The sequence below is a fragment of the Mauremys mutica genome, chromosome 7 (assembly GCF_020497125.1).
Source record: "Mauremys mutica isolate MM-2020 ecotype Southern chromosome 7, ASM2049712v1, whole genome shotgun sequence".
Lineage (NCBI taxonomy): Eukaryota > Metazoa > Chordata > Testudines > Geoemydidae > Mauremys > Mauremys mutica.
The window spans coordinates 114,494,533-114,513,210 of NC_059078.1; the positions used below are offsets into that span (position 1 = coordinate 114,494,533).

General features: G+C 40.2%; 1 long non-coding RNA gene across 1 annotated transcript in view; it reads left to right on the forward strand.

Moving 5' to 3' along the window:
* Window positions 1–543: 543 nt before the first annotated feature.
* Window positions 544–18,678, forward strand: part of LOC123373750 — a 77,035-nt gene continuing 58,900 nt past the window's right edge. The window contains exons 1-2 of the long non-coding RNA XR_006580846.1: window positions 544–650; window positions 16,277–16,390. This is a non-coding gene — a long non-coding RNA (uncharacterized LOC123373750). The remainder of the gene's footprint in view (window positions 651–16,276; window positions 16,391–18,678) is intronic.

Genomic DNA, 18,678 nt, shown 5'->3' on the forward strand with positions numbered 1-18,678 from the left:
TTCTATGATTCTATGAATGGTCCCTGGAAGGACATGTTTTATGCTAACCAATTTGTTCCACTTTGTATTTGGCTGTGACACTCTGTGTGTGTCTACACTGCCAATAGACATCCATGGCTGGCCCATGCCAGCTGACTCAGAGTTGTGGGGCTAAGAGCAAGAGGCTGTTTAATTGTGGTGTGAATGTTCAGGCTTTGGCTGAAGCCTGAGATCTGGGACCGTCACCACTCACAGGGTCCGAGAGCCGGGGCTTCAGCCGAAGCCTGAATTTCTACACTGCAATTAAACAGCCCTTTAGCCCGAACCCTGTGAGCTGAGTCAAACTGGCATGGGGTTTTTAATTACAGTTTAGACCTACCCTCTGAGTACATTTCCCAGACCTGAATAAGAGCTCCATGAAAGTCTGAAACCTTGTCTCTCTCACCAACAGAAGTAGATCCAATAAAAGATATTACCTCACCCACCTTGTCTCTCACAAATAACAAAGGAAGATATGCAATAATTAATCATTCTCTCCAATGCATTTCCTCCTATTTCAACGTCCAGACCTACCACTGGTTTTCCTGTGTGACACCCGAGGCACACACTATACTGATGCTAAATTTACAAGAGAATGCCACTAGATCATGGTGCCATCTTGCAGAGTTCAGGTAAAGCTTGGTATTTTATTATTATTATTATTTATTTATTTATTTATTTTATTTGTTGTTATTATTTATTGTTATCTTATTTTATAGCAAATATTTTGCTGCTGTGAATGAATGCTTCAGACCCAATCTGCCCTGCAGTTACACCGTGCTTGGGAATTTCTTGAAAATTGGTAATAGAATCCCAAATTTGTCTGGATATGCCCCATGAAAGAAATCCTACTAGGGACAGAAGGCCTGCATTAGCCCTGCATTGCCTCATGGAGAACCCACAAAAACACCTGAAATTAGTAACCTGGTAAGAGAATTTCTCACATTGACCCAATTAACATAGAGTTCAAATTCCATGAAAACAGAGGTTTATAACTAGAGATGAATGAAACTCTAGTTATGAAGTCTGAACCAATGTGAAACTCACTTGATATTAGGTTTAATTACACATAAAAAGTCAACTCATGGGCCAGATCCTCCACTGATGCAAACTGGTGTAGTGCTGTGGAAGCAAATGGAGCAATGGTAATTTACACCAGCAGAAGATCTGGCCCAAGGTTTCTCAAAAGGCTCTCAAAGGTTTGCAGATCTTTTGAGTGAGGCTGTACTGTGTTCTGAACAAAACTGGGTGGATTGATGGTTTTGTATCAAACCCACTCAGAACTTGTGGTTTCGTGTGGTTTCAATTCAAAACTAGCTGCGATTTGGTGGCTTTGACTGAGTTTTTCTCTGAGACTGTTGGGTGTATTTGACTCTGAAAACTGAAGTGATGCACTGAAGGTCAAAGTCGAGGAGTGGAAAGGGTGAGTCTACACAGATCAAAACTGAAAATCAATTTATAACCAAATGTGAACATGTATCAATACATCAGATTCACCCTCAAAAAACTTTGAGGGTGCTTGAAACTAAGATCCAAATGTGGTTTGAGGTAATCTCTATTTATAATGGAAATGCTTACACAACCTTAATCGTACCATCAGAGGAGACACATTTATGTCTTCCGATGAAGTTGTATCCTTGAGAAGCAATACTTCAAGTGTCTTGACAAATTCAGTCTATTTTGTAGGATTTCTGGGTAACTCCACCTACATTCCAGCCAATTCCCAGAGATTATTATGGAAATTACTAAGTGAACATAATGTACGGTAACTGAAAACAGTGCACCAATGTAATACCGTACATTAACTTGCTTTCCCTCTGCATCCCCACAATTTACTTTTGTGTTCAAAATAAGAAGGGCTGGTCCCAAAGCCTTGAAGAATATTAAATAAATAAAAGCACAATAGAATCCCTCATTGAAATAAATTATCTTCTCATATAAAAATCTTCTAAAGCCCATTTCCAGAAGAGTAATAGAGCTGCCAGTCCAACACCTGCAGGGTTGGAAATAATTTACTTAGCCTTCCTGACTTTTAGGCAGGTTCTTCGTTTGATGAATGGCTCAATTAAACATCTGTTAATCACAGCATTATCTCTTCTCAAGGTGAATACCTATTCCTCATATCCTCTCCTTCCATCAGATAACATCAAACATTCCCCCAATCCACAAGGCAAGATGCATCTTAAGGTTTAAATAAACTTGTAGGGGAACAATATACCCAACCTCGTCACCCTGCTTGAGGAAACAATTGTGGAGCATGCACTTTTTATTGCCCTTCCCCCATCAGCACAACCTTCCCATAACCTCAGGCTCCTGAACTCTCTTGTTCATTTTAGGCCTTGATAATAAAGCAACATCTGCAAACTTACAAGTGCTTTACTCAAGTTAATTGAGTAAATTGAAGCAAGATGCAGTGCAGGGGTGATCTATGATCCCAGGTTGAGGGCCTAGAAGGGAGACAACAGATTTACTGCAAAGACAGTGGGCGGCCTTTTGTTCAGGCCCTGGTTCACGGGAAGTTTGAGGTCATGAGGGATTAAAATATCTTTAGAAACAAATGGAATAATTTGACTGAAATATAAGGCACACAGTGCCAGCTTATGCCAGGAAACCAGGTGTGATTTATTTGCCTTCAATCCAACACATTTTTCTGATATCTGCCCCCATTAGCTTGAATTTATAGATTATTGGGAGAGTATGTATCCTTATCTCTCTTCCCTTGACGTATGTATACTCTTGGGAGCAGTTCTGTGTATTTGCAAAATACATAAAACAGTGTATTGCCCTGCTGGGTAGGAGATGGCTGCAGTGGTGGCAATCTCAATTTAAACCTTTAAATCTTATTTTTAAAACTCACATTAATGTCTTTTTTAATAAGCAATTTGCAAACAAGTAGAGTTAAACAGGTAATACTCTTTCTCTTAGAATCTCTACAAATCATTAAGTTTAAGTACAATTCGCCACCTTGAAGCAATTGGATACATTGTAATTTGTTTTATGGTCTCACAGATGCAAGATATTTGCCGAGCTATAAATACATAAAAGTGCTTTATATGAACAACTCGTACCCTGTATGATTTGGAGAAGGGGAACCTCTCCCAGTTTTGCCTTTTTTTTTTTTGCCTTACTCACTTTGAGTGGGCAATATTGTCCCTTTTGTAGTTTCTCTGCTGCTTTATTAAATCCCAAATTCCTTACAAAACTGTACAATTTTAATAACACAAATCCATGCAGGTCGTAAAGCTGTCCAAATGTACATAGCACCAGCAGTGATCAACTGTAGTGATGTCATCAGCCCTGATTAGCTAGAGCTGGTCACACGACAAGATTTTATTACAAGTGTCATTTACATTTTTGACAGTTTTACAAGGCTTAATGGCTTTGTATTAAATACATTGTGTTTCAAGGAAACTGACAGTTCAGGGCATCTTGTAAATACAATGCTATGGCATTACCTCAGAAGCAATATTCAGGAAAGCTGAAACATCTTGTATCCTTCTTGCCAGCATTACCATGGTACAAGGAGTTCACTTAAGCTAAGGTTTAATTCTAAGGACTAAGAAAATATATTTTCCTTTATACCAGCTGGTCTTTCCTTCTGTACAAAGTGTACAACATATTGTCCCACAACCTGCTAAAACTCCTGGCACCAGAAATTCAGCAATTGCAGGAAAATCTAAGGAACGTCCACCACAGAAATCAATGGGGGAATGTTTGGATTAACAGGTTTATGTGTCAGTCAGCTGTGTGAAATTTTTCAAGCCCTGCCCAGGTTTTTTAAAATGTTTGTGAACCTATTGAGCAGGTTTGGAAAGAGTTTCAAGTGAGCCTATGTCCATTTGTGGGTTGGGGTGGAAACTTTGCTAAACTTTGTAGTTTCTCACATGGTTTGAATCAGAAACTGGGGAGGAAATTGGCAATTTTAGCTGTGTTCCACTTTGAGTTTTGAACCTAAAATATGGATGGCCTGAAGCCATCCGCCTCCAATCCAAGCACCTCTGACCAATGATTGTTCTAAATCCAGATATGAGCCTGTGCTTTTTGATATAAGCCGGTCTCTTCCCAAAACTCAAACTCAGGGAATGGGAACCCACCTGACAAATACAAAAGTTGGTATGTTAAAAAACCCCATTGTGGACAGATGATGCTTAGTTTTGCACGCAGTGTTTAACACCGCCCTCCACTGGATGGAATATCTACTCATAGATGTATAAATTCTCCCTACTGGTTGAGCTACTGAAGCCAACTGGGTTTGGGATTTTTTAACATGAATTATATTCTTGATCCTGCATGTATGTGATTTGCTGCCAACCTTGATACCTATACGTATGTGACAATAGATCGCTATGCTGATTTCCCATTACATTTAGCACAAATATCTAGGGCATGTCTACATACAAATTTTGCGCTGCTTTAAGTATACCAGTATTGTTAAAGTGATACAATCCCTCCTGTGTGGCTGCAGTTATAACACTATAAATGTGCTTATATCAGTATAATTTATTCCCATCTGAGAGGGGGAATAAGCTAAATCAGTGCAAGGCATCTATAAGCTGATATAACTGCATTCACATGAGCGGCTGTTTCGGTATGACTATTCTGGTAAAAAAAAAATCACACTTAAATAGTTATGCTGATACAAAAACCATGTGTAGTCCAGGTCTTACAAGGTGGAAGGTTGATATTATGTGTGTTTCTGAGTTGGGCTCTGTAAAGAATTTACTCAACTACTTTGATATTTCAAACCAGTTTTGAAAATATATTCCCTTAAAGTCTTAATTCAATAGGCAAAACCAATTGAACTTGTGTCTTTCAGCGCCATTGTTATCAAATAATATCAGAAGAGCTACCACTTTGTTTTCACATCTACGGTAACCTTTCTTTCAATATCAGCTTGTATTCTGGGGAAAGCCCTAAGATGTCCGTACATTTAGTAACATAGGTTTTTCAGCAGGTGCCATACCAAAACCAGTTGACAGAATAAATACTTAAAATATCATCAGCCATTTGGTCTGTTTTAATTCAAAAGCAATAAAGAGGTGTTTTCAGAGGTGTTTGTAATATAGGCAGAGACAAGGTGGGCGGGGTAGGATCTTTTATTGAACCGACTCCTGTTGGTGGAAGAGACAAGCTGTTGAGCTGCACAGAGCTGTTCTTCAGGTCACTGACAAAAGATCTATAAACAGAAGGTACCTCTTGTAAATAAATGCTATAGTATCTACAGTAACTTGACCCAAACATTGCAGCATCACTATAGTAAGCTGTGGACAAATAACTAAGGAGTTATTTTTAATATAGAGTTTCTGCAGCTGCTGGCCCAACGAAGCTCTGTAGACCACTGTTCCTTATTCCAATGGGGTATTTTATCTTCAGCGTCAGCTGCATAATGGCTATTTAAGCCTAATTCACAGTGCTATTCAAAGCTATCTCCTTCCAAGTCACACATACCACCCACCCTGTATCCCGTTATAATGTATAATCAAACATTTACATTGTGTGTACCCCTGTAACGAAATAATCCATCAAACAAGAAAGAAGCCTTGTGGAACGCAAATGAAGAACTTTAACAGAAAAGTGCTAACTTCAAAGCAAGTGGTCATTGTGTGTGACGTTCGGAGGTCAAATACTCAACATGCAATCCTCATTCTCCGTCAGCAAAGGAAAAGCCCACATGGGAAGTGACACTGTCAGCTTGTTTTCTGTGAGAAGAAGCTATAAGTATGGATTCAAGAAAAGATCCTCCATTTCCAGACTCTTTGGATTCTTACAGGAAGTGTACTAGATGCAAAGCGAAGATCCCCGGAGACAATCTGGGTACCCTGAAAAGACTTTTGGGAAACTGTCAGATATTATATCACTGCCACCATTTGGACTTAAAACTGTGACTCACCTGTGCATGTATTTTGCCTGCTTTAACCTCTCAAAAACTCTTATTTCCTTTTCTTAGCTAATAAACTTTTAGTTAGTTTACTATTGGCTGCCAGCATTGTCTTTGCTGTAAGATTTAGGGTACCAATTGATCTGGGCTAAGTGACTGGTCTCTGGGGAATAGGAGCAACCTGATGTGGTGTGATTTTTGGTTTAAGTGACCTTTTATCACAAAGTCCACTTTGTCTGGGTGGCAAGGGGGATAGACTGAAGAGGCTAAGGGGACTGTCTGTGATGTCATGGTAAGACTGGGATAGTGATCCAGGAGTTTACATTTGTCATTGGCTTGGTGAAATCTAATCATAGAACACACCACCAGTTTGGGATATCCACCTGTTTTCTGACAGGCTGCTCTGAGGTAGGCACTCACAGTCGTGAACCACTCCAGACAGTGTGACAGCAGGGTCCAGGGACATGGCTTCTCCCATCTTCAAGCCTCTCAGAGGGAGGTAAAGGGGAAACAGAGGCAACCATCAGACTGATTCTCGCCTGCTAAATCTGCAGGTGGGGCAGGAGACACAGGACTCAGTAAGCAGCCCTCTACCCCCCACATTTAGAGGTGAGTGATGCAGCTCCACTCAGCACCAGCTATTTTCTAATCAGACAATCTGCCCACCTGATGGGAATACACACAAAGGTTATTCCAGCCTGAGGGCTCTCGTAACTCCACTGGGTTTTGTGGAGAGGGGTGGGGAGACTGCAAGACTAAGGAGAGAGAGTTATGGAGCATGGAAAAATAGGAAGACAATGAGCACAAACTTCCCCCCACCCTTCCTGCCAGTTACATGGTTCCTATGCATGCCTATACTGGTGTGTGCTGAGGAAAGGGGATGGGTTTCCTTACAAAGGGATGGCTTCCCTTAAAAAACAGGCCAGCCTTACTCCTGAAGATGTCAGCCTGGTGCAGATCCAACATCTATGGCCTTCCACTGCCTTTGTGGCTCCGCCATAGGCTGTTCTATATTAAAGGTTGGAAATGAAAGTGAAAGCACATGTGAGACCTGCTAAACAGAAATAGCAGAGCTTGAGACTCAGTTATATGCCAGAAGCCACAACCAGATAGAAATCACAGGTTAGTCAGGAAATTACTTGCATTTCATTTGGGGCCACATCTCCTGAGAGGACGCTGGCCTTTTCCTGTTGTATAGTGATGTTGCCCCGGGGTATAATTTGCCTTTTTCATAAGCATGGGTGCTATCTCCCCCTTCCTCAAAGAGACTTTTCAAAAACAGCCCAGGAGAATCCAATGTGGCACATTAGCAACAGGACAATGGCAAAGTAATTATAAACTGACTTCCTTACAGTAAGCTTCAGTAATCTTGATGTATTGCTAGCATAGTTCTGCAATAAAACTCAGCCAGCTTGTTCCTCTGCTCATATTAAAAACACCCCCTCGCTACAGCTTCAAAGGATCAAATCCTGCTTTATCCTTTTGGGGATGAGAAGAAGTAACTGGCTGCTGAGTCCTCGGCTCCTTAAATCCTGGCACCCGGGGGAAGATTCCCTTGGAGTAGGATGGGGCTATGGCCAGGGACTGTGGTGTACTTTGCTAATCCCTTTAAAAGTAGCTGCATGCTCCTACTCCCTGCCTAACATGTGTTGCACACTTAACAGTGTAGCCATCTGGGGGGAGAGGCTGCCATGCCCCCAACTCAGCAGATGCCGCCTGGGGCGTGGTGTGCTCGCCATCAAGGGGCTCGGTATTTCTCCTAGCACTCTCCAGAGCACTAAGGGAAAATCCTCCTCAACTGCTTCCATCATCTTCCCTCCCACCCCTCGTAGCCATTCTAGAATAGGCAAGAATTAGCCCTGTGTGTGCAGACTGTTACGCTAAAGGTGAGAGTCATAAACATCTTCATAGGCTCTTCAGAGTTTTTCACTTGGTTCTTCCACCTGCCCCAAGAATGGAAGAATAGGGAGTACCCTATATAATATCCTGCAGCCTTTTAGCGATGGTCACAATTCATTATTCTCACAGTTTGCCCCTCCCAATGGGATCCTGCCTTGATTTTATGGATTTATGGAGCAGAGGACTCATCTGTGGAACCCATAGATAAAACTTGGAGCAAATGTTGGCACAATGTTGTAGTCCCCAGTCTTGGATCTTTATATAAGCAAACTCCCATTGAGTTCAAAGGGTCATGCTCTGCCAGTCATTTCTAAGCTCTGCTCCATATTGAGAAGCCCATCTCAGAAACAGATGGGATGATAAGAGATCACGTATTTTACAGTTTTTCTAGTTTTTTCCTGTTCTTCATGCAAACAAATGCCAATTTTTACAAACAAACAACCTCCATGGAACAGTATTCTACTGTGAACATAACAACATTTCATCCAGAGCAAACATATTTTAAAAATATTTTCTCTAGGATGAAGTTTCAGCAGTTCTTGGTTTAAGAAAATTTAAGTTTTCAGACAGAATTTGTGGAAATGTCACCCCATGACCAAATTAGCCAATTCTTAATGAAATTCCACCAAGATCTTAGTTTTTTTCCTATCTAAATTTACAGTGTGGAAATTGTTTTGCAAAGGCATAATAGGGAGCTAATTATGGACCTCTCACTGTTACCCATATCCAAGATATCTTCCCACGGCTGTTCTGAAACATCCATGTTATTCTATGTCATTCCTCACCTACTGTAAACTGTCATCAATTTCATGTTCACGTCATTTAAATAATAAGAATCATTCTCTGTTTTTTTAGTGTACTGCATCACATGTGCACATGTAGGGCCAGAGCCTCAGCTTGTGCAAAGCAGGTTAATGCAGCTACTCTGATTTACACTAGCCAAGAATCAGGCTCTTATTGTCAACTCTAATGACCAGCAATTTGTTGTCCTATGTGCTGGGTACCAACCTTGATTATCCCCTCCTTGTTACCCAGCTCTAACCAGCTGATGACTCTCAAACCTTAAAGGTCAGATGCTGATGCTTTGAGCATCCAGATAACCAATTACTGCTATTACCAAAATATCAACAGCATTGGTCACATGGTAGGTAGCGGATTAATGATTTACATCAGTTCTAGAACAGTTAATTTTTTTTAAATCCATGGGATCGCTCAATGAAGTTATCAGTTCTTTCCAGGCTGCACAAAATGAGTTCTCTAGCAGTGCTGGATCACGTACATGGTGAATCCACTTAGAAGTGCCAGGATTCCCAGGGAATGTCAGCACCTCAGAAAAACAACCACCACAACCCAACAACCACCCACAACCCAAACAACCACCACAAAATCCCGCAGCCATTGCTGCACAGGAGGTTCAATGGCAGCCTGTCACGAAGGGGGTAATGAATTCCAGTTTGGTAAAAGTTTGCATTACTATGACTCTTCCCTGAAAATAAAAATGTGCATTAAACTCTACTGGGCCTGATCCTGCAGGCCTCACACAATCTCTTTTTAAACAAAACTACTGGAAGTCCAGGGGAGTTTTGCTTGAGATGAGGATCAAGGCCTCCATCCTCTCTCCCCGCAAGCAGACCCTAGTGTCTGCATGGAGCCCAACTGACTTCAGCAGGATTGTGGAGATGTAGAGGTAGCTCTCTGGAGACATTTTCAGGATTGGGGCCTAAATTAGCTGTGCAGTATTGAGTGCAAGTAACTTGAAACAAACGTATTTGGGGGGCAAATGTACATTTCTTGTATTTCTAAAGTTCTGTTTTTCCCATATGCTTAAAAAAAATCTGTTTACGATATCATACCAACAGAGACCGTAAAATAGTTTGGTGGGCTATGAAAATGACTCCGTTAAGCCAAAGTCCAATTTAAAAAAATTCTGCTAGCTATGAATCTGTGGGGAACAAATTAAAATAATTATGAAAAAATGCAGTGTTTCCAAGGGTCATGATTTGGGCTTTTGGTTTTTTATTTGTTTTTGGTTTGTTTTTTTGCAAAGGGATGGATTAATGCACAACTACAGGCTTCAACACTGACATGATTTTAATATCACATATTGTCGCACCAATTAAAAAAAGAAAAAAAAATCACTCTGATTTTTTTTCATTCTCTCCCTTGTGTGCAATGTGTGTTAAGGCAAAGTGGCATAGAGAAGAGGTCAAGAATAGTTCCTTTTCCAAATCTATGTTGATTGAATTAAAATGTTTGAATTTTATTGAACAGGGAAATAGAGATTTTTAAAAGCCTATCTGTGACCCCCATCAATAGCATTTTTTATAAAACTTTTGTTTCAAATGTATGTTATTAGCAGTATATCCTGTGCTGTATATTAATAAAACAATGGAATTTTTTATTTCTTTTTCTCATAAATTACATAATTCAAACCTTAAAACACCTTTAATGAACACTGACTCAGCATGTGGCACTTAATAAAATTGGGCTAAACTCGTTTTCTGCTTGACAGGCTACCAGTGGAGAATGTGCCCTACAAGTAAATGATTAAGAGGCAGAAATCTTTTCTGGACTACTATTAAACACTTCAAAGATTTTCAAAGTCAGATAAAATGAAAAGCAAATGTGTTTCACTGCCTCTCAAATACCTCAAATGTTTTAGCAGGTGCAAGCAATGAAACCTTCTGTAGTGACAGCACTTTAGGGTCTGCAAAGTGCACCCTACTGAATTATGGGAAAGCTGGGCTTACTTCATAAAAATTCATGATTTTAGATGAGGAAAGATGTGTGTCCTTAATACCCACCGACATATGTAGCACAGAAGGAAAGTACTGTTGTGTCTTCCTGTGTCATAATCATGTCTTAACCCTTTCTAGACTTGTTAAACCATTTTACACTGAGTCGCATGGTCCTCAGCCCTTGCAGACTTCACGTTTATGAATGTGTTAAAATAAGAACAGGCCTGATAGCTTTAGCTCTTCATATTCTTTCATATCATCAATGAACAAACAGCTACTGAGGTATGTGAAAGGAAGGCTGGTTCAGGGACAAACCTATGACTTAGGAAACCTGGATTCAAGTCCCTGCTTTGCCATAGACCTTCTGCGTGACCCTGAGGAAGTCAGTTGGGGCCAGATTATTGAAGTGGGAGTTAGGCACCTGAATACCTTGAAAAAATTGGCCTTAGCCTCTCAGTGCCTCAGTTCCCTTTATCTCAATGCCTCAGGAAGAAAGACAAGATGCCAGGATGTAGTTTTCATGGAGAGAGAGAGAGAGAGTTATAGCTGGTGGGAGTGGAGTACAAATACCCTCCCACACCCCCAGTGCATATGCAAATCTGTGCTGTCACCTGAGCCAGCCTCTTTCTTGCTGTTCTTTGGTTCAAATAAGTGCCCCCTTCTTTTCCCTTCTTGCTCTTTTCTCAAGACCCAAGGCAGTGTGGAGGAGTTTAAAGGAGCCACTACCTCCTTTCTTTCCAGATAAAGTCCTGCCCTTTTTGATGCTGCAGTGAGCCCAATCTGTAAAATGGGGATAACAGCTCTGCCCTCCCTCACAGGGGTGTTGTGAGAATAGCTATAATGGAGACTGTGAGGCACGCCGATACTATGGTAATGGGGTGAGGGACATATAAGCCCGGGGGGGAGGAATCTACAGTGCACCAGCTTGCCACTCAGTAACACTCTGTGTGGATCCTGCTGCAATGCAGTGAAAGTCCCAGAGCAAATTTTGGCATAACACTGCCCTACCTCACAGGGCTGTGTGAAAATAAGTACTTTAAAGATTGTGAGGTGCTCAGATACTATCGTATTGTCCTCTTTTAGAAAACTGTAAATGAGAGTTATGTTCATAAAAGTGAAGGATAGGTACCATCTGGGCAGGTGCTGTGGAAATTACTCTCACGTATGCTCTGCCAATTTACCAGAAAATATACCTCTGTCTTGGTCTGCAGCTATTTATGCTTTAGGCTGCTCCTGGACTAATGGATCCCAGGACAAATACATGCCAGCTCTGCAACCAGAAGATGGGACTATGGTACCTGGGCCTATCCTGGCCATGGCTGGGAAGGGCCTCAAGAAAAAGGTAATACAGGCTCCAGGTTTTGTGAATCTGTTCTCAGGAAATGCCACGGGGCTGGTGAAGGTACAACATGCCTCCCCCCACCTCAGCATGCCCCCACTCGCCACAAGCTTGCCTAGCCCTGTGTAAATCCCAGCCCCATACAAGATTCTCTGGACAGGTGCTGTGGAGATGGCTGTACAACCTATGGGCACTAGAAGTGTGAATGTGCCCTGAGATTTGCAATCTAGGCTTTTGTTAGGAAAGGTCAAATTTATTAGATAATGCACCACCTCACCCAGGTTCTGTGTGTTTTAATTAGTTCTGTACAAGCAGAATGCTGTACACGATAGGAGAGCTGCACCAGTCCACTTGTATCAATGAAATGTAACGGGTTTTAATAAAATACAAAATTTGTACCTATTATTTGACATTTCTGGAATTTAGTTATCTGTGGCATCCTACTACATAAGTTGTCCAGAATAAACTCTCTGATGAATAATAACATGCATGATTAACTTTAAAGCAGCACTAATATAATTAAATGCAAAATATTACACTGAACCCAATGTTATGGTTAAGATTTTACATGCACAATGGTAATGACGTTCAATGTTATGCTTCCAACAGTGACTGTAACTCAATACTTACACAAGTATACTATTTCCTATCACTGTATGCAGTGGTAGTTGTTCTTCCTTGAGAGAGAGAGAGTGTGTGTGTAGAGAGAGGCTGTGTTATGTACTTCAGTTTATTTCAGTTTGCAATAATAGAACCACACAGATGATCAGCCATTGAAAGAAACACATGAAATCAGAATTATAGAAGCTGAGAACAAATGTCTTTAGACCTGCTCCTGCCATGTAATTCATAAAAGGTATCTCTCACATATACACACATATAATATTTCAGATCAACTAAAAATATTTATGGGTTAGATCCACAGCAAGTGCAAATCTGCATCGCTCCCTTGACATCAATGGAGTAACACCACTTTATCCAGCTGATGATCTGGCCCTCAAGTCATTCTGATTTTCAGAAAAAAAAAAAAAGAAGAAGAAGAAGAAAACAAGTTATGTTTCTCTTGTGGACTTGAAGACTTAACCTATATTTTAAAAATTGGATATTTAAATTTTATTTCAATAAACTCGTATATTATGTTTTTTGTCTTTTGACTGGCTTTTTATTGGCAGTGGAATCATTTAATTCGTTGACTTGTTTTTTAAGATATGCTTAAGACATACAAGGTTGCGAGTTCAATCTTTGAGGGGGCCATTTAGGAATCTGGGGCAAAAATCCATCTGGGGATTGGTCCTGTTTTGGACTAGATGATCTCCTGAGGACCCTTCCAACCCTGATATTCTATGATGACCTATGTTGATGTCATGTATTGCCTATATTTATTTTTTGAGATAGGGAAATTAACATGCCTAGCATTTATTGAGATGTTTGCACATGACATCACACATTTAAATAATGCATTTATTTCAGTGCATGGATGTCCAGACATATCCATGCTTGCCCATTCATACGTCTGGTCAACCAGAGCATACTATTTTCACTTGTGTATAACTCCTTTATTTCTGAATCAGTTGTTTTTCCAACTTTTCCAAGCTCACATTTCTCACTGGAGACTGCATGCAAAGTTTAAACTGTTTTCAGTTACCCAAGCACACGTGAAGCCTCTGAAACAATGCTTTAAGCATGCTCAAAACTAACCATATGGATTTTTATCAAACTTTCCAAAAACAACAAAATACATCAGCCTAAAGCAGTCATTTTTCTGGAAAGTTATAAAGGGGTTTAAAAAGGAGGTACCTCTTTAACTTGCAAAGAGTTCTTGGCTACTAAAGAATTATAGTCAAGGAATTTTATAGGTCAAATTCTTGTCCGATTCACACCCCATGCTATCCTGTTAAAATCAATGAGCTTGTTGTCAGTCAAGCCAATATTTGCCCAACATATATAAAAATTAAACCTACAAGAGAACCTTTTTACAGCTAAGATTGAAACTCTGAGCTAAGCTGTTGGTCTTAACTCCCACTGAGAGATGGGAGCACTCCCTATTTATGGGATTGGTGTTTAGCACCTTGTAAAATGAAGCCTCAAATATGGGCCTGATGCCATTGAAAGCAATGGCCAAGCTCTCCCAGACTTCGGTGACAGTAGGCTAAGGTTCTAAGACTGAGAATCATAGGGTTTGTTCAGGCAATTCAATCTTTTGAATGTCAGAACTTTAATAGCTCTCCAATTTTTAAAATGGGGGTGGCCTTTTCTCAAAGAAATAGCTACAAATTGGGTTACCTTGTTCTTGGCATACTGTAATAACAGATCATTGTAAAGTAATTAAAAGAAAGGGGGGAAGTAAGAGCTATTTTAAAACAAATTTCAGTTCTTTGACTACTAGAGAAGGCTATTGAAGAATGCTTTGTAGCTGGAGATTGGTCTGAACCAAAACCCCACAGCCAAACACATCCCAGATGCTGGTAAAGTTCAGCTCCAGAACTGCAACTTGCCAGCTAACCCTTTATCTCTTTTAATGGATTAAACCAAAATCCTGATCTAAAACCCTCAGACTTTTAGAAGGTTCAAAACTGCATCTGGATATGAATTTTGTAGGTTTTGGCCCTTACTGTTTGTAATTTCTCTGGGCCACATTCTTTCACTCAGACCTGGCCTGCATTTAGAGTTACATAGTTAAATTCCAAACCCCTGAGCACCATAACTATGTTAACCAGTCCCCAGTATAGATGCCACTGGGTTGATGGAAGAATGCTTTTGTTGATCTACCTACTGCGGCTGCGGGAGGTGGATTACCTGCCGTGATGGGGAAAAAAAAACCCTTCCACTGCTGTAGGAAGCATCTACACTACAGCAGCATAGTTGAAGCACCATATCTGTGGCATTGTTGCACCCATAGTGTAGACATGGCCTCATCTCATGATGAGTAGGGCAGTACTCTGGATATTTGAACTTCCCTATTGACATCAATAGGACTCCTTGCAATTAAGTTGCTACTTTTTGTAAGGAAGGATGACAAAATGCAGCCCTCTGTAAGGAAGGGGTCACTGTGTTAGTGTTTATCAGGCCCCAAAATGTCCGAAATGCTCTGTTCTTAGGACACCTTGTGTCAGCTTTGTTTTGTCGTCCTTAAAGTTGCAGAGTCCTCCTCAGACACCACTCTAGATCAAATTAGAAGTAACACTGTAAAGACATAGGTGGAGGGTGAAACACTACACTGGTTTTCCTCCCCCTTTAGTCATGCACTTCAGTCCCACTCCTGCTTGCAGGTGACATGAATTTGATTATCTCAGCTACTCAACCACCCAATAAAAAACAGCAGCTCCCATCAAGAAAACAAATCAGCATGAAATCACACAATTGACAGTGTGTCCTCAAAGACACCCTTACATTAATTACACTGGTGGCCAAGTTACCTTGTCAGACCACATTGGATCTGTCACATAGGATCAGATGGAGCTGCGTTGTCTCAGCACTTGTTCCATCCAGACCTTACATATTTGTGGATTATGGGGGATGGGGGAGGGGGAGAGAAAGGAAGGGAATCCCCACATGTTTTGCAAATACTATTATTTTTTAAGCTTTCATTAAACAGTTTGACAAATATTCTGTAATCCTTTGGGTTCATCTTAGGTCAACTTCATAGTTAATGAACAATGCTACCAAATGAATGAGTCAAGATTGGAACTCTCTGAAGACCCACCCCACCCCATAAAATGTATCTATGTTAAGTACTTGCATTTTGTTTTAAACTCACCTAACAGAACTCTTTCATTGGTGATCAGTGTTGCTTCTCTTAATAAGCATATTGACACCAAAGAGCATGTAATCTTTTTTCTAAACATTATTTAAATGCTAGAGAATATGAAATCAATAATATTTTACATGAGGTTTTATTTGACACAGGAAGTTTATTTCCTTAACTAACAAATTGAATGGTTAAAATGACTATAAATGTATAATCTTAATGGAGTTTGGGGACCTCGCTTCACTGTTGCATGATACCTTTTTTAATGATCTTTCAAAATATAAACGGCAGACAAATTCTATTGTTTACAATTTAATCTTTAATATGTAACAAGTTTCTCTTCCTAGAAAATCAGAATTCAAGCAGCCTCAAGCACAGTTTCAAAACAATCAATCATTCCTTTGCTGTATCTTCTTTTCCCTCTTGTTCTGGGTCATCCTTTATAGAGGACAGATGAAATTGTGTGTGTGTGTGTGTGTGTGTGTGTGTGTGTGTGTGTGTGTGTGTGTGTGTGTGTGTGTGTGTGTGTGTGAAACACACACCCTTAGGAATATATGATACTAACTGATTTACATTTGATAGCACAATTTAACAGAATTATTCAGAGCATGGGAGTGACTTTCCCATTATGGACATTATTATTAATTTTTTTACAGCACCTAAAAGTGTAATGGGCACTATAGAGAAGAAATACACGATACTGCGCTGAAGAGCTTGCAGTCTAAGGCCTGGATTCTGCAAATGCTTATGCACATGTACAGCTTTACGTGGTAAGTAGTCCCACTGAGTCTCTTTCAAAAAAAATCTTCTGTACTATCAGACATTGTCAGGGAGAGTGAAGCCTGCAGTCTTGTTGTTCAAGAAAGTACAAGGCATCAATTTCGCCTTCTTTTTCAAACTCTTCCTTCTCCAGTTCTGCACAGTAACCTGATGCCCCGCTGTGCAGAGAGATACATGTTCAAAGAATTGTGTAGGACTTTAGGCAAATGTTTGCCTTCCCCCTCTTTTCCCCCAGTTCCCTTGGACCTTTGACTTTCTTGAGAGATAAATCCCTGTGCAGCTCTTTGAAAATGTAGAGGGAAGATTGCACTTGGAAGGCCTGATTCTGTAAAGCACTTACCACCTTATGGGATTGGGCCCTCAACATGGGCTTTTTCTGCTTCTAAAAGGTCTGCTAAAGACACTTTGCCTGAAACTGAATTCCCCACTGAAATTTCTGAACCTAGCATACAATAGATGGATTGGTGTAAAACTATACTAGATAACTGCTCATACATCTTTCCTCTGTCGGGGAAATTTACCATGATGTGTTCAAAGCCAAGAGGCATTGTTTGTGCTGTCATGGGTCTGTTAAAGAATGGCAAGGGGAGGATAGAGATGCTTAGGGATTTAAAAAGTAGAGTGAACTCCATAAAAAAAGATAAGAGGAGTCAAATGCACAAACCCCATTTGAAGTCCTTAAAGCATAAGAAAAGAAAGTATTAAACTTGCCACAAAGAGAGGAATAAAATGTGTGTATCTCTAGCCCTTGTGAACTTTATTTACTAGTTTGGAGGTGCTCTGAGAGTTTGAAAAGCAAGTTTGAATTCACAAATCTTTTTTTCCATTGAATTTCTTTTTTTTTTCCTTCCAAAATTGATTCAATTTTTTTAAAAATTGTCATTCTAGCTGGTGCCACTGCTATTCCATGTATTAGAAATAGAAGGGATCTCCCTTAAAGCTAGCCTAGCTCAAGTGGGTGAATTATATTGTATCCTATAGCTATCTCCTCTTAGAAGTTTTCTATCTGCACCATATTTCCAAGACTCTCTAGACCTGCTTCAGCCACACTTATGTTGAGTAGTACCTCTCTCTGTGAGTCATCCTAGTTGGTTCAATGGGACATACGTCCTGTTCAACAAAATCTTGTCTTCTGCATTTTTTTTCTTTCTCTGCCCATTTCTACTCCTTCTCTGAGGTATATTATGACCCTATCTCAGATGCGGGGGAAGCGGTAGACTACGTTATTTGGAAAGTATACCAGCTTAAAAAGTTTGAAAACCACTTGTCCTACCTTTTCATTGTTTTTTTTTTCTGTCTGGTCCTTTTTTCACAGAGAAACAAACCCACTATTGTTCAAGTCAATTTTGAAAACCAGCGTCCTAGTGAATTTGAAATGAGGTGAAACACATATCCGTGTTGTTCAGTGTTTTCTAAATTTGCAGGATCTCTTGTGTCCTGGCATCTGCACTATAGCACTCAATATGCTGTTAGCAGTCTCTGTTTGCCAGCAGCATAGGTTGGGGCAGCATCAACTGGTGATAGGCAAAACTCAAAAGGTTTTGCTTAGGTGAGCACCTGGAAGATTAAAAGTTTGTCTGAATCTTATCCAAATTATTCAAGTCACTTGACTTTATAAAATTGTTCTGGAAATCTCATGAGAAGATGCTGCCCTGGGAGATTCTCTGCTTTTCCTGCATCCTGTCCACTAGAAATACAACGAGAAAGCCATTTTTATGGTATTCTGCCAATTGTGCTTCTGGTCTCAGATCAGGAAGTTCAGAAGCCTGCAAAAATGAAAATTGATGAGGGGAAAATTATCCAGATTTTTTAAGTGTCAACATATGTTCAATTTGAATCACTTTCCATTTATCTGAACTGGTTTCCCTATTCCCTACTACAAGTGCACTGAGATGTTCAGGTAAACAAAACCCCATCCAACAAGGATGTCTTTGTGAACATCCTGTGATTAGAAAACTGTTGTCCATGTGCTTACTGACTTTCGATATTGCATGGAGATGGAGCCAAATTCATGAGGTTCAGATTTGACTGAGAACATCACCAAAACTCCTAGTGGTTGACTGGTGTCCCAGTTCAGGCTCATCTCTAGTATGCACATTTTATTACTAACGTTTGTATTCATTTTTTTAAATCTGAGGATCAATGTATTTCTTTGCCTTTTGGGCTTTTGCCATCAACTTGAGTCTATTGGGTTGGGGAAGGTTGCTGGCCTGTGGAAAGTTATTCCTAACAAGCTGAAGTGTGCTTCTCTGAACCTGCAATAACAGCAGCTATGCAT